Source organism: Salvelinus namaycush, chromosome 9 (genome assembly GCF_016432855.1).
Source record: "Salvelinus namaycush isolate Seneca chromosome 9, SaNama_1.0, whole genome shotgun sequence".
NCBI classification, from domain to species: domain Eukaryota; kingdom Metazoa; phylum Chordata; class Actinopteri; order Salmoniformes; family Salmonidae; genus Salvelinus; species Salvelinus namaycush.
The window spans coordinates 44383012-44393049 of record NC_052315.1 but is presented as its reverse complement, the minus strand read 5'-3'; the positions used below and the strand labels follow the sequence as shown (position 1 = coordinate 44393049).

The 10038-nt window shown below is 46.2% G+C and overlaps 1 pseudogene; it reads left to right on the top strand.

The window, feature by feature from the left end:
• The first annotated feature begins 4127 nt into the window (after nt 1-4127).
• Nucleotides 4128-9532, top strand: LOC120053286 (annotated as a pseudogene).
• Nucleotides 9533-10038: the final 506 nt, after the last annotated feature.

Sequence of the window (10038 nt, the reverse complement as noted above, 5' to 3'; positions counted from 1 at the left end):
CTAGGGCACATGCAACTCCATACCCAGGGAAAAACACACCAAAGTACCTGGAGGTATGTGCCTAAGTGTAAGTGATGTCAGCTAGAGACCTCTTATTTCTTCTCATTCCAGGAGGTTTGTAGTCTCTTAAACGGAGCATTCAGATCTTCTCATCGTTTGGAACGGTTCTCATAGCTGTCACCACAAACCCAACAGAGCAAGCATTTGGTCCATTAAGATTCATAATACATTGTTGATCATAGTCTTAAAAGGCATTTTTCCTGCCAATGCTATAGTGAAGTTCACCACCTTAACTTCTGGGCCACTCCAGGCCTGTGTTTGTCCCTTTGGTTCAGGACTCCTTCTACGATTACCATCTTCTAGGCCACTACTACGGGCCTGCGTTGGTTCCTTTGGCTCGGGACTTACCTCACCCTTATAGAAACATTCTGTCTCAGAGACAGGCCCCCTTTGTACTTTGCCTCCGGCCACATTTACACTTGCTCATAAATCATTCCATCTAACCCATAACACATTAATTGGTCAACTTATATAGTTATAAACATACAAAAAACTTGCTCAAGTCAATTAGTTAGTTACAAAAAATGTCATTTTCCAACAATCCCTCATCTGGAACAATGGTCACTCACATGTTCCATACCACATAGAAACCCTATTGACTTTCACAGGGAAGAGAGAGAACACATGTTATAACAGTTTCACACCAACCTTGATAAGATTGAGATTTGGGCAAGGCTTGCACAAGCTACAATCTAGTGCCATTCCTCACTGCACCCTGTAATTCCTCTTTTTCAATTGGCAGCGGAGGAAGAACGGCAGGGGTAGAACATCAACAGGCGAAAAAGCATAAAGCCTCTCTGATTGCCCGTGTTGGTATGCCCTCTGTCACCACATTCTTCAAGAAGGTAGAGCTTTCCCAAGAAGAATATGATTTAGCTGTGCAGGAGGGTGTCTTTGCATACCACACTATGCGACACAATCATAGTTACGCCATAGTGAGTAACGTGTTAGCAACATGGGCAACTACTTTGGTAACACCGGACCTAGACCAGGTTGAATTTGTGTCCCTGTCCATTGATGCGTCAATCATGGACATGTAAAGCTGCTGCCAAAAGTAGTCAGATATTGTAAGATATATGATGGCAGCAAATCTGTGGAAACAAAACTGCTTGATTTGGTTGAATTGAAAGGAGAAACAGCAGAGGAAATTGCAGCTGAGGTCCTGGTGGTCATCCAAAAATGTAACCTGGAAAACATTCTCTGCCGACAACACAAATACCAACTTTGGAGGACTGAATAGGCTGGGGAGGGTCAATGTCCATACTAAAGTTAAATATGCTCTGCAGCGGGAGGTGATTGGCTTAGGTTGTCCTGCCCACATCATTCATAACATGGCCAGAACAGCTTTGAATATGATTCCCCATGATGTTGAGTACCTGGTCACAAAGATATTTTCATATTTTTATCGTCAGAGTAGAAAGACTGAAGAGCTTTTGTGAGTTTGTTGGCCAGGACTACCATAACATTTTAGGACACAGCAATGTTCACTGGCTGTCCATGCGCCCTGCTCTAGAAAGAGTGCTGAAAAGGTATGTGCCATTGAAATCCTTTTTTCTTTCTGATGTTGTCCTGTTGTCCTGCGAACAAAGTTCAAAGATTGAACTTTGGACTCTGACTGAACTTTGGCTGGCCTTTGTCCTTGGAAACCTGACCGTATTCAGTGACACGATCAAGATACTTGAAGGCCAGGACCGCTGTGCTGTGGAGTCAGCTGCAATTCTGAGAAACGGTGAGGCAAAATTGACTGCAAGACGTGATGACAACTTCATTCCAGTTTTGGGCAGATGACTTCTGAAGAGCTAGAGGAAAATGGAGCCATGTCTAAAGAGAGCTTTCTCAAAACATCCCAATCATTCTTCACTATGGCTGTGAACTACTTGCAAGCATGGGGAAAGCACACAGATAATGTTACGTGCCTCCTAAGAGGAGGGAGGTGCAGGAATCAGGAGCAGGAGAGCAAGGAAGTCCCAGTGGCACAAGCGTTTATTTAGAAGTCCCAACTCAACAACAACAGGGGGGGAACACACCCAAACGAAGTCGCCACACACAGGGAAATAAACGCAACACACGGAGGAGAAACCTCTACTCCTAAACACATTCCAAAACGGTACAACTACCGTGAGAAAGAAAACCCTGTGGTGCAAACACGCACCCCTAACAAAGTAACAACAGCAAATAATCCTGCAAAGACTAGCAGGCAGCAGAGGTTAATAAACCCACCGAAATTAACTAATAGGACACAGGTGTAAACAAAACAGACAGACACAAACTAAAAGGAAAAATAGATCGGTGGCAGCTAGTAGGCCGGCGACGACGACCGCCGAGCACCGCCCGAACAGGGAGAGGAGCCACCTTTGGTGGAAGTCGTGACAGTACCCCCCCTGACGCGCGCTGACGCCGGCCTCGAGTACGACCCGGAGGACGATCCGGATGGAGGCGGTAAAACTCACTCAGCAGAGATGGGTCCAAGACGTCCTCCACCTGCACCCAGCATCTCTCCTCCGGTCCGTACCCCTCCCAATCCACGAGGTACTGCAGGCCCCTCACCCGACGCCTGGAATCCAGTATGGATCGCACTGTGTACGCCGGGCCCCCCTCGATGTCCAGGGGGGGCGGAGGGACCTCCCGCACCTCAGCTTCTTGAAGCGGACCAGCTACCACCGGCCTGAGGAGAGACACATGTAACGAGGGGTTAATACGGTAATAAGGGGGAGCTGTAACTTATAACACACCTTGTTTATTCTCCTCAGGACTTTAAATGGCCCCACAAACCGCGGACCCAGCTTCCGGCAGGGCAGGCGGATGGACAGGTTTCGGGTCGAGAGTCAGACCCGGTCCCCTGGTGCGAACACCGGGGCCTCACTGCGGTGGCGGTCAGCGCTCGCTTTCTGCCACCCTTCGGCCCGTTTCAGGTGCCCGTGGATGGCCTCCCAGGTCTCCCTTCACCCATTCCTCCACCACAGGAGCCTCGGTCTGGCTCGGATGCCACGGTACCAGGACCGGCTGATACCCCAACACGCACTGAAAACACGCACTCAGTTCTGGGCACTGAGGTGGAGTAGGCTCTGACCGAGATGCCTGCTCGATGTCCGCGTCCACCTCCCACACCACCGGTGCCACCAGACAAGAGGCCGGAAGTATGGGGGTGGGATCGATGGACCGCTCCTCTGTATCATACAGACGGGACAGTGCGTCTGCCTTAGCGTTCTGGGAACCTGGTCTATACGATATCGTAAATCTGAATCGGGTGAAAAACATGGCCCACCTTTCCTGGCGAGGGTTCAGTCTCCTCGCCGCCCGGATGTACTCCAGATTACGGTGGTCAGTCCAGATGAGGAAAGGGTGTTGAGCCCCCCCAATGTCTCCACACCATCAGAGCTTTTACGACAGCCAGCAACTCCCGGTCCCACACGTCATAGTTTCTCTCCGCCGGGCTGAGCTTCCTCGAAAAGAAAGCACAGGGGCGGAGCTTCAGTGGCGCGCCCGAGCGCTGTGAGAGCACGGCTCCAATCCCAGCCTCGGATGCGTCCACCTCCACTATGAATGCCAAAGAGGGATCTGGATGAGCCAACACGGGAGCCTCGGTAAACAGAGTCCTCAAGCGACAAAACGCTCTGTCCGCCTCAGCCGACCACCGCAGACGCACCGGTCCCCCCTTCAGCAGTGAGGTAATGGGAGCAGCCACCTGCCCAAAACCCCGGATAAACCTCCGGCAGTAATTGGCAAACCCTAAAAACCGCTGCACCTCATTTACCGTGGTGGGAGTCGGCCAATTACGCACGGCTGCAATGCGGTCACACTCCATCACCAACCCTGATGTGGAAATGCGATACCTCAGGAAGGAGACGGCCTGTTGGGAGAACACGCATTTCTCAGCCTTGACGTATAGGTCATGCTCCAACAGTCGCCCAAGTACTCTGCGCACCAGAGACACATGCGCGGCGCATGTGGCGGAATATATCAGAATGTCATCGATATAAGCCACCACACCCTGCCCGTGCAGGTCCCTGAGAATCTCGTCTACAAAGGATTGGAAGACGGCTGGGGCATTCTTCAACCCATACGGCATGAAGAGGTACTCATAATGGTCGGATAATGGTCGGATGTGGTTTAGCAGTCTGATGGCCTTGAGATAGAAGCTGTTTTTCAGTCTCTTGGTCCCAGCTTTGATGCACCTGTACTGGCCTCGCCTTCTGGATGGTAGCGGGGGTGAACAGGCAGTGGCTGGTGTTGTCCTTGATTATCTTTTTGGCCTTCCTGTGACATCGGGTGCTGTAGGTGTCTTGGAGGGCAGGTAGTTTGCATCCGGTGATGCGTTGTGCTGATAGCACCACCCTCTAGAAAGCCTTGTGGTTGTGTGCGGTGCAGTTGCAGTACCAGGCGGTGATACAGCCTGACAGGATGCTCTCAATTGTGCATCTGTAAAAGTTTGTGAGGGTTTTAGGTGAACAAGCCACATTTTTCAGCCTCCTGAAGTTGAAGAGGTGCTGTTGCGCCTTCACCACACTGTTTCTGTGGGTGGACCATTTTAGTTTATTTAAATTGTCCTCGTGTGTGGGTGGACCATTTCAGCTTGTTGAAATGGTCCACGTGTAACATGGCCTACTTATATCAGTACACTCATATCAATTTAAGCATTACGAAACTTATATTCGATCAAATAAACATCATGTAGAAAATAAGCCATTCCTTTTTTTCTGACCTAATTCGACACTCTCTCCGTTACCTCCATACAAAAACTCATTGCTTGGTTGGGAAAAAATTTATTTAAAAAACACCTGCTGGAGGGATTTTGCGCCGAGTAGGCCATCTCTCTTCCCCTCTGATTATGTAAAACCACTGGGAATTCAGAAATCTCCGACTTCAGTGCGCTCAAGACAACTTGGAACTCGGGGAAAAACGAGAGCTCCAACTGGGAAAACTTGTTTTGAACGGTCATCCAACTCGGAATTCCAAGTCGGAAACTCTGGCATCTTTCTAGAGCTCCGACTTTCCGACCTGAAGATCACTGACGTCATGATTTGATAGAATTCAATGCAATTCAACGTCGGGTTTCCAGGCAATGATGTGACTAGCTACCGTTACTGCTTTGGTAAACGATTTCAAGTTATGAATGCTATGTAGCTTGCAAGTTATGAATGCTATGTAGCTACCAAGTTAATAACCCGTAACTAGCTAGATTAATAAGAATCTTTGATAGTGCTGTCTTTTTTTTACGTGTCAATATATTTAATCCTACCTAACCAGCCTATATTGTTGGTTGTTATGGGGGTCTGATGATCCTTGTTTCTTGAAGACAGAGGGCAGCGACCCTCTCCAAAGCTTCCTGCAGTGGTGTGAAGGGCGGAAACTCAACAGCAAGGAATCACAATATCCAGAAAAAGTATAAAGACATTGTCCACAATAAGTAAAAAGCCCTCCACTTCACAGACCTAGGTGTATTAGGGGTGAAACTCAGCTGACTTCTGTGCATTCTGTGTTCATGCTTATTCAGTTGTGTTCACATCAGCAAGGAGGACACAGTAGCAGAGTATGGCATGCTGGTAGGACATAGATGAGGGGGGAGTTGCTCTTCACTATACCCAGAATGGCTCTTCTGCACCACCAAAGTCCTGGCAAATGCTGGAAGGTGAGACTGCATCACACACACACACACACACACCTCTGGTCGGAGGCCCCCAAAGAAAACATCTGGTACTCTGCCCCCCTAGGTAAATATCTCTGGAGAGCACTTCTGGCTGGGTGCCCCTCCTGGCTTTGATGTATGAGTACACATTTCCCCAGTCCCACCGAAGGCCTTACCTATCCCTCTGGCCTCACTTTACAGCTCTGGATCACCCCATGTTCTGGTAAGGTCAAACACATACAGTACATATGTACATCTTATATTCTTAGTTGAGTAGACTTAAATACTCTGATCGCTCTGTGATTCCAGTTGCTGGTATTTTGGCTGAGTTGTATTTTGTGGATGTGGTTTGTAAGTCAAAGGATGAGAGGGATAGACTCTCGAAGTGGACTGGGATCCCAGAGGCGGTGGACACTGACCTCACCAACATCCAGAAAGAGTACAAAGACATCGTCCTACCTTTCATCACGTTACACGTTCAACCTGTGGGACCCAGAGAGACACACACTTTACCTCTACAGAAGCATGGTGGCTTTTGTCATGGCTTACAGGTGAGAAGTTGCATGACTCAGTCATCAAGGAAGGGCTATAGAATAGTGGGATGATTGCCTTTCCGCAATGCTGCTTGTTCATCATTACAAAACAGTCCACCCAAATTATAGACGTTTGATATTTTCCTCCAGTCAAGTATACAATTAACTTATATTGTTAATGCAGCATAATTTACAAAGTTGATCATACATCCAAAATATAAGATACAATATGATTCTTACACATAGGGTTGCAAAGGAAGGGTATTGTCACGTATACTCCCTCTCTGGCCTCTAGGTCGTCAGGCTGCTGATTATCCCGCACACCTGTCACCATCGTCTCGCGCACCTGCGCCTCATGACACTCACCTGGACTCCATCACCTCCTTGATCATCTTCCCTATATCTGTCACTCCCCTTGGTTCTTGATTCTGTTTTCACCTCCCGGGTGGCGCAGTGGTCTAGGGCATTGCATCGCAGTGCTAGCTGCGCCACCAGAGTCTCTGGGTTCGCGCCCAGGCTGGGCTGGGTTCGCGCCCAGGCTCTGTCGCAGCCGGCCGCAACCGGGAGGTCCGTGGGGCGGCGCACAATTGGCATAGCGTCGTCCGGGTTAGGGAGGGTTTGGCCGGTAGGGATATCCTTGTCTCAGTATGTAAAATGTAATGAAATGTAAAAAAAAAAAAAAAAAAATGTAATAAAATGTATGCACTCTACTGTAAGTCGCTCTGGATAAGAGCGTCTGCTAAATGACTAAAATGTAAATGTAAATGTTGGTGCGTTGTTTACGTTTCGTGTTCATTGTTTATTTGATTTATTAAAACACTTACTCCCTGAACTTGCTTCCCGACTTGCTTCCTTTATATATATTTTTACACACTTTCGTTTATTTTACTGTCTATGTCTTTGTTGTAAAAGTTTTGGCACCAAACTGGTTGCAGTTGAAAAAAAGTTAATGGTTTGAAGAGTTGCAGAGTTATAAATAATGCCATTGTTTTTGAATTAATTATGCCATTTTCTCTTGAACCATATGGTCTATCCACTAGAAACTCAAACTCATGGACAATATGGACACCGATATAAAGAATGAATACTATATATGATTTTTTTTAAATGAAGTTATTCAAGTATAAATTACCAAAGTTACCATAGATTGCCATCTGTTAATAACCAAAATTACAGAAGATTCCAGTAACTTTGGTAAATTACCGGTAACTTTGCAACCCTACTTAAGCACAATTAAGACCAACATTGGGATACATTTCAGACAAACCAACATATTGCCAGTAAAAAATAAAACTGAAGTCTGACTGGCTAGAAAAGCTATTGCAATTAATATTTGCAACGTGAGCTGTTTTCGGGGAAACGGGTTTGTTTCTGGCACCATACATGCAACCCAGATTGTCCATATTATTCCTTTTAAAAGCCACTCCTGTGATTGGGTGATGATTTCTGCACATCAAACCCCTCTTGTGTGATTGAGCGATTTGTTTCCACACACCACACCCCAGGTGAGACCAGTGTCTTACTATACAGTATAAGGAAAAAGAGGTAAAGCAAATTGTTCGTGACTGCTGGCTATATCACTTGGTCCAGAGAAACTACAAGTTATAGTTCAGTGGTAACCCATGTTTATTTTTACTGCCGAACCCACAAGTCCTCCAGTGGAGGTAGTGTAAAATATCTACAACCAGAAATAAGGGTTACAGCTGTTTAAATTTCACATATCCCCTTTTTCTCTCTTTTCTTTTCTTTTTAGAGGTTAAACAGCCAACATTGCTTGTGTCCCAAAACATGGCCTATCACTCTATGGAGTGGACGTGAATTACTTGTGAATATGTTGAAAAGGAGTGTCCTACTTCAGTATGTTGTCCATTTCGGTGGTTACTGACAGAAGTAACAACTGTTTTGACACTTGTACTGTAGTGCTGCGGATATGCTTCAAGTGCTTCCTGTTTGGGTCTGAATACAATCCCATAATCCACTGTTTCTCATTTCCTTCCTTTCTTTTACTCTGCAGTTTCCAGGAGCCCCTGAATGAGTGCCCCAATCCCCCCATGATGGTGCCCATTCGGTACATGTTAAACCTTGTGTCCAATCACAACGGCAATCTGGAGTAAACACCTGTATGTAAAAAACTACAGTCGATATTCTGTAAACTGATTTTATGTAGTGGGTTTAAAGCAAGAATATGATACGTTATGCTGTGATGATATGTCCCTTTCTCTCTGCATCTACAGGAGTAATTGAAGATTGTGTCCATTTAAAGTACCCGAAAAGGAGAGGAAGTCTTCAACACGTATGGTCAGATGGCCAACTGGCAGCTCAAGATCAAAGCAACAGCAATGACACTGCAGACATACCCTTGTCCAACATATACAAAGCAGATGTGCAAGGTGACTGTAACAGACTGAACACACAGACAGATGAGTAGGGGTGGATAGAGACAACTGACAAAAAAAATTCTTAATACACTACACATAAATATCTCCACACTGAATCAACACAAATAAGAGACCACATTTCTAAATTATCCTGAGTTCTTCACATCTCCTTATGGTTTTCCATTGACACCTTTAAATCAGTCTGTCCTATCTTGTGCTTCCCCATCCCAGCGACTGAGTCTGAAGCTAAACAGCACCTCTTGGTGGAGAAGTGGAGTTTTTGCTTGAGATGGAAATTGTGGGAGACAAGGGAGTCTTCATCTTTGGAAAGTCAGGGTCCCTCACCTAAACAACACTCAAGGTAACCATGACCAAAACATAACCATAGTAACTCACTAGAGTGCAGGCAGTCGTATATTTAAGACTATCCAGTTTGCATTGGTGTTTGTCTCTCTCCCTAGATCCTGTGCAGGTCAGTGGAGGAGTTTGAGGACTTTAGTGAGAACGAAGGCTGGGAGGAGGCAGAAGATGACGATGAGGAGAAAATGTTGCAGGCACTGTCCAACGAGGGCCTACCAAGTCTGGACCATCTGTGGAGGCGTCTAGTGCACGCTTCAGTCCCTTTAACACTGGACCCATATGGGGAGGACATGCAGAAGGACAAGGTACTGCTGAAGGATAAAGATGGCCATCCTTAACTGAGTAGCCGGGAGAGGAGGGCACTGCAAGTCCGCTACGGCCAAAAAACTATCCTGCATCAGCTTCTGGAGCTCACCAAACCCTGAATTACCACTCAATCCATCCCAAAGCACTCACTGATTTGTAGAGACATCTACTCAAAACAAGCCTGAAGGAATTAATAAGACTATTTGAATAAAGCTGGCCAGTGACTCTATTTTAACTGAACATATTTGGAAAAGAGTGATTTTACTGTATACTGTATCCTTGTGAATTTGTATGAGACTGATGAGCATTGGCTTCTTTAAGAGCCCCCTATAGACAGTTGGGTAAGTATTGCTCCATGTCCTTCATGGGTCATTAAGTTACCCAAACCTGCAATGGACCTTCTTACAGCCCTGCTACACTATAGCCAAATATTCTTTATAACTAACCCAAGATAGACCACAGCCTGTCGTTTCCAATAGGAGCAAATTAATCATAGTGGGCAGAACAAGCAACGACGTGGGCTTTAACTGTCTCAAACTGTATTGAGATCAAATGTCTCATCGATGACAAAATTGGAGAATGTCGGCCAAAATCCATCTCGCTCCTCTTCTTCCAAAATGGCGCAGCAGTAAGACGTGTTTTCGTCCCATGTAAATATCCAGTCTTTTCTGTTTTTTTGTATACATTTCATTATATTTCAATCTCTTTTTTCCATTTTCAAATTAAATATACCTTCCTGCAACCCGCCTCACCCAATGTGGTACGGATCTGCTGT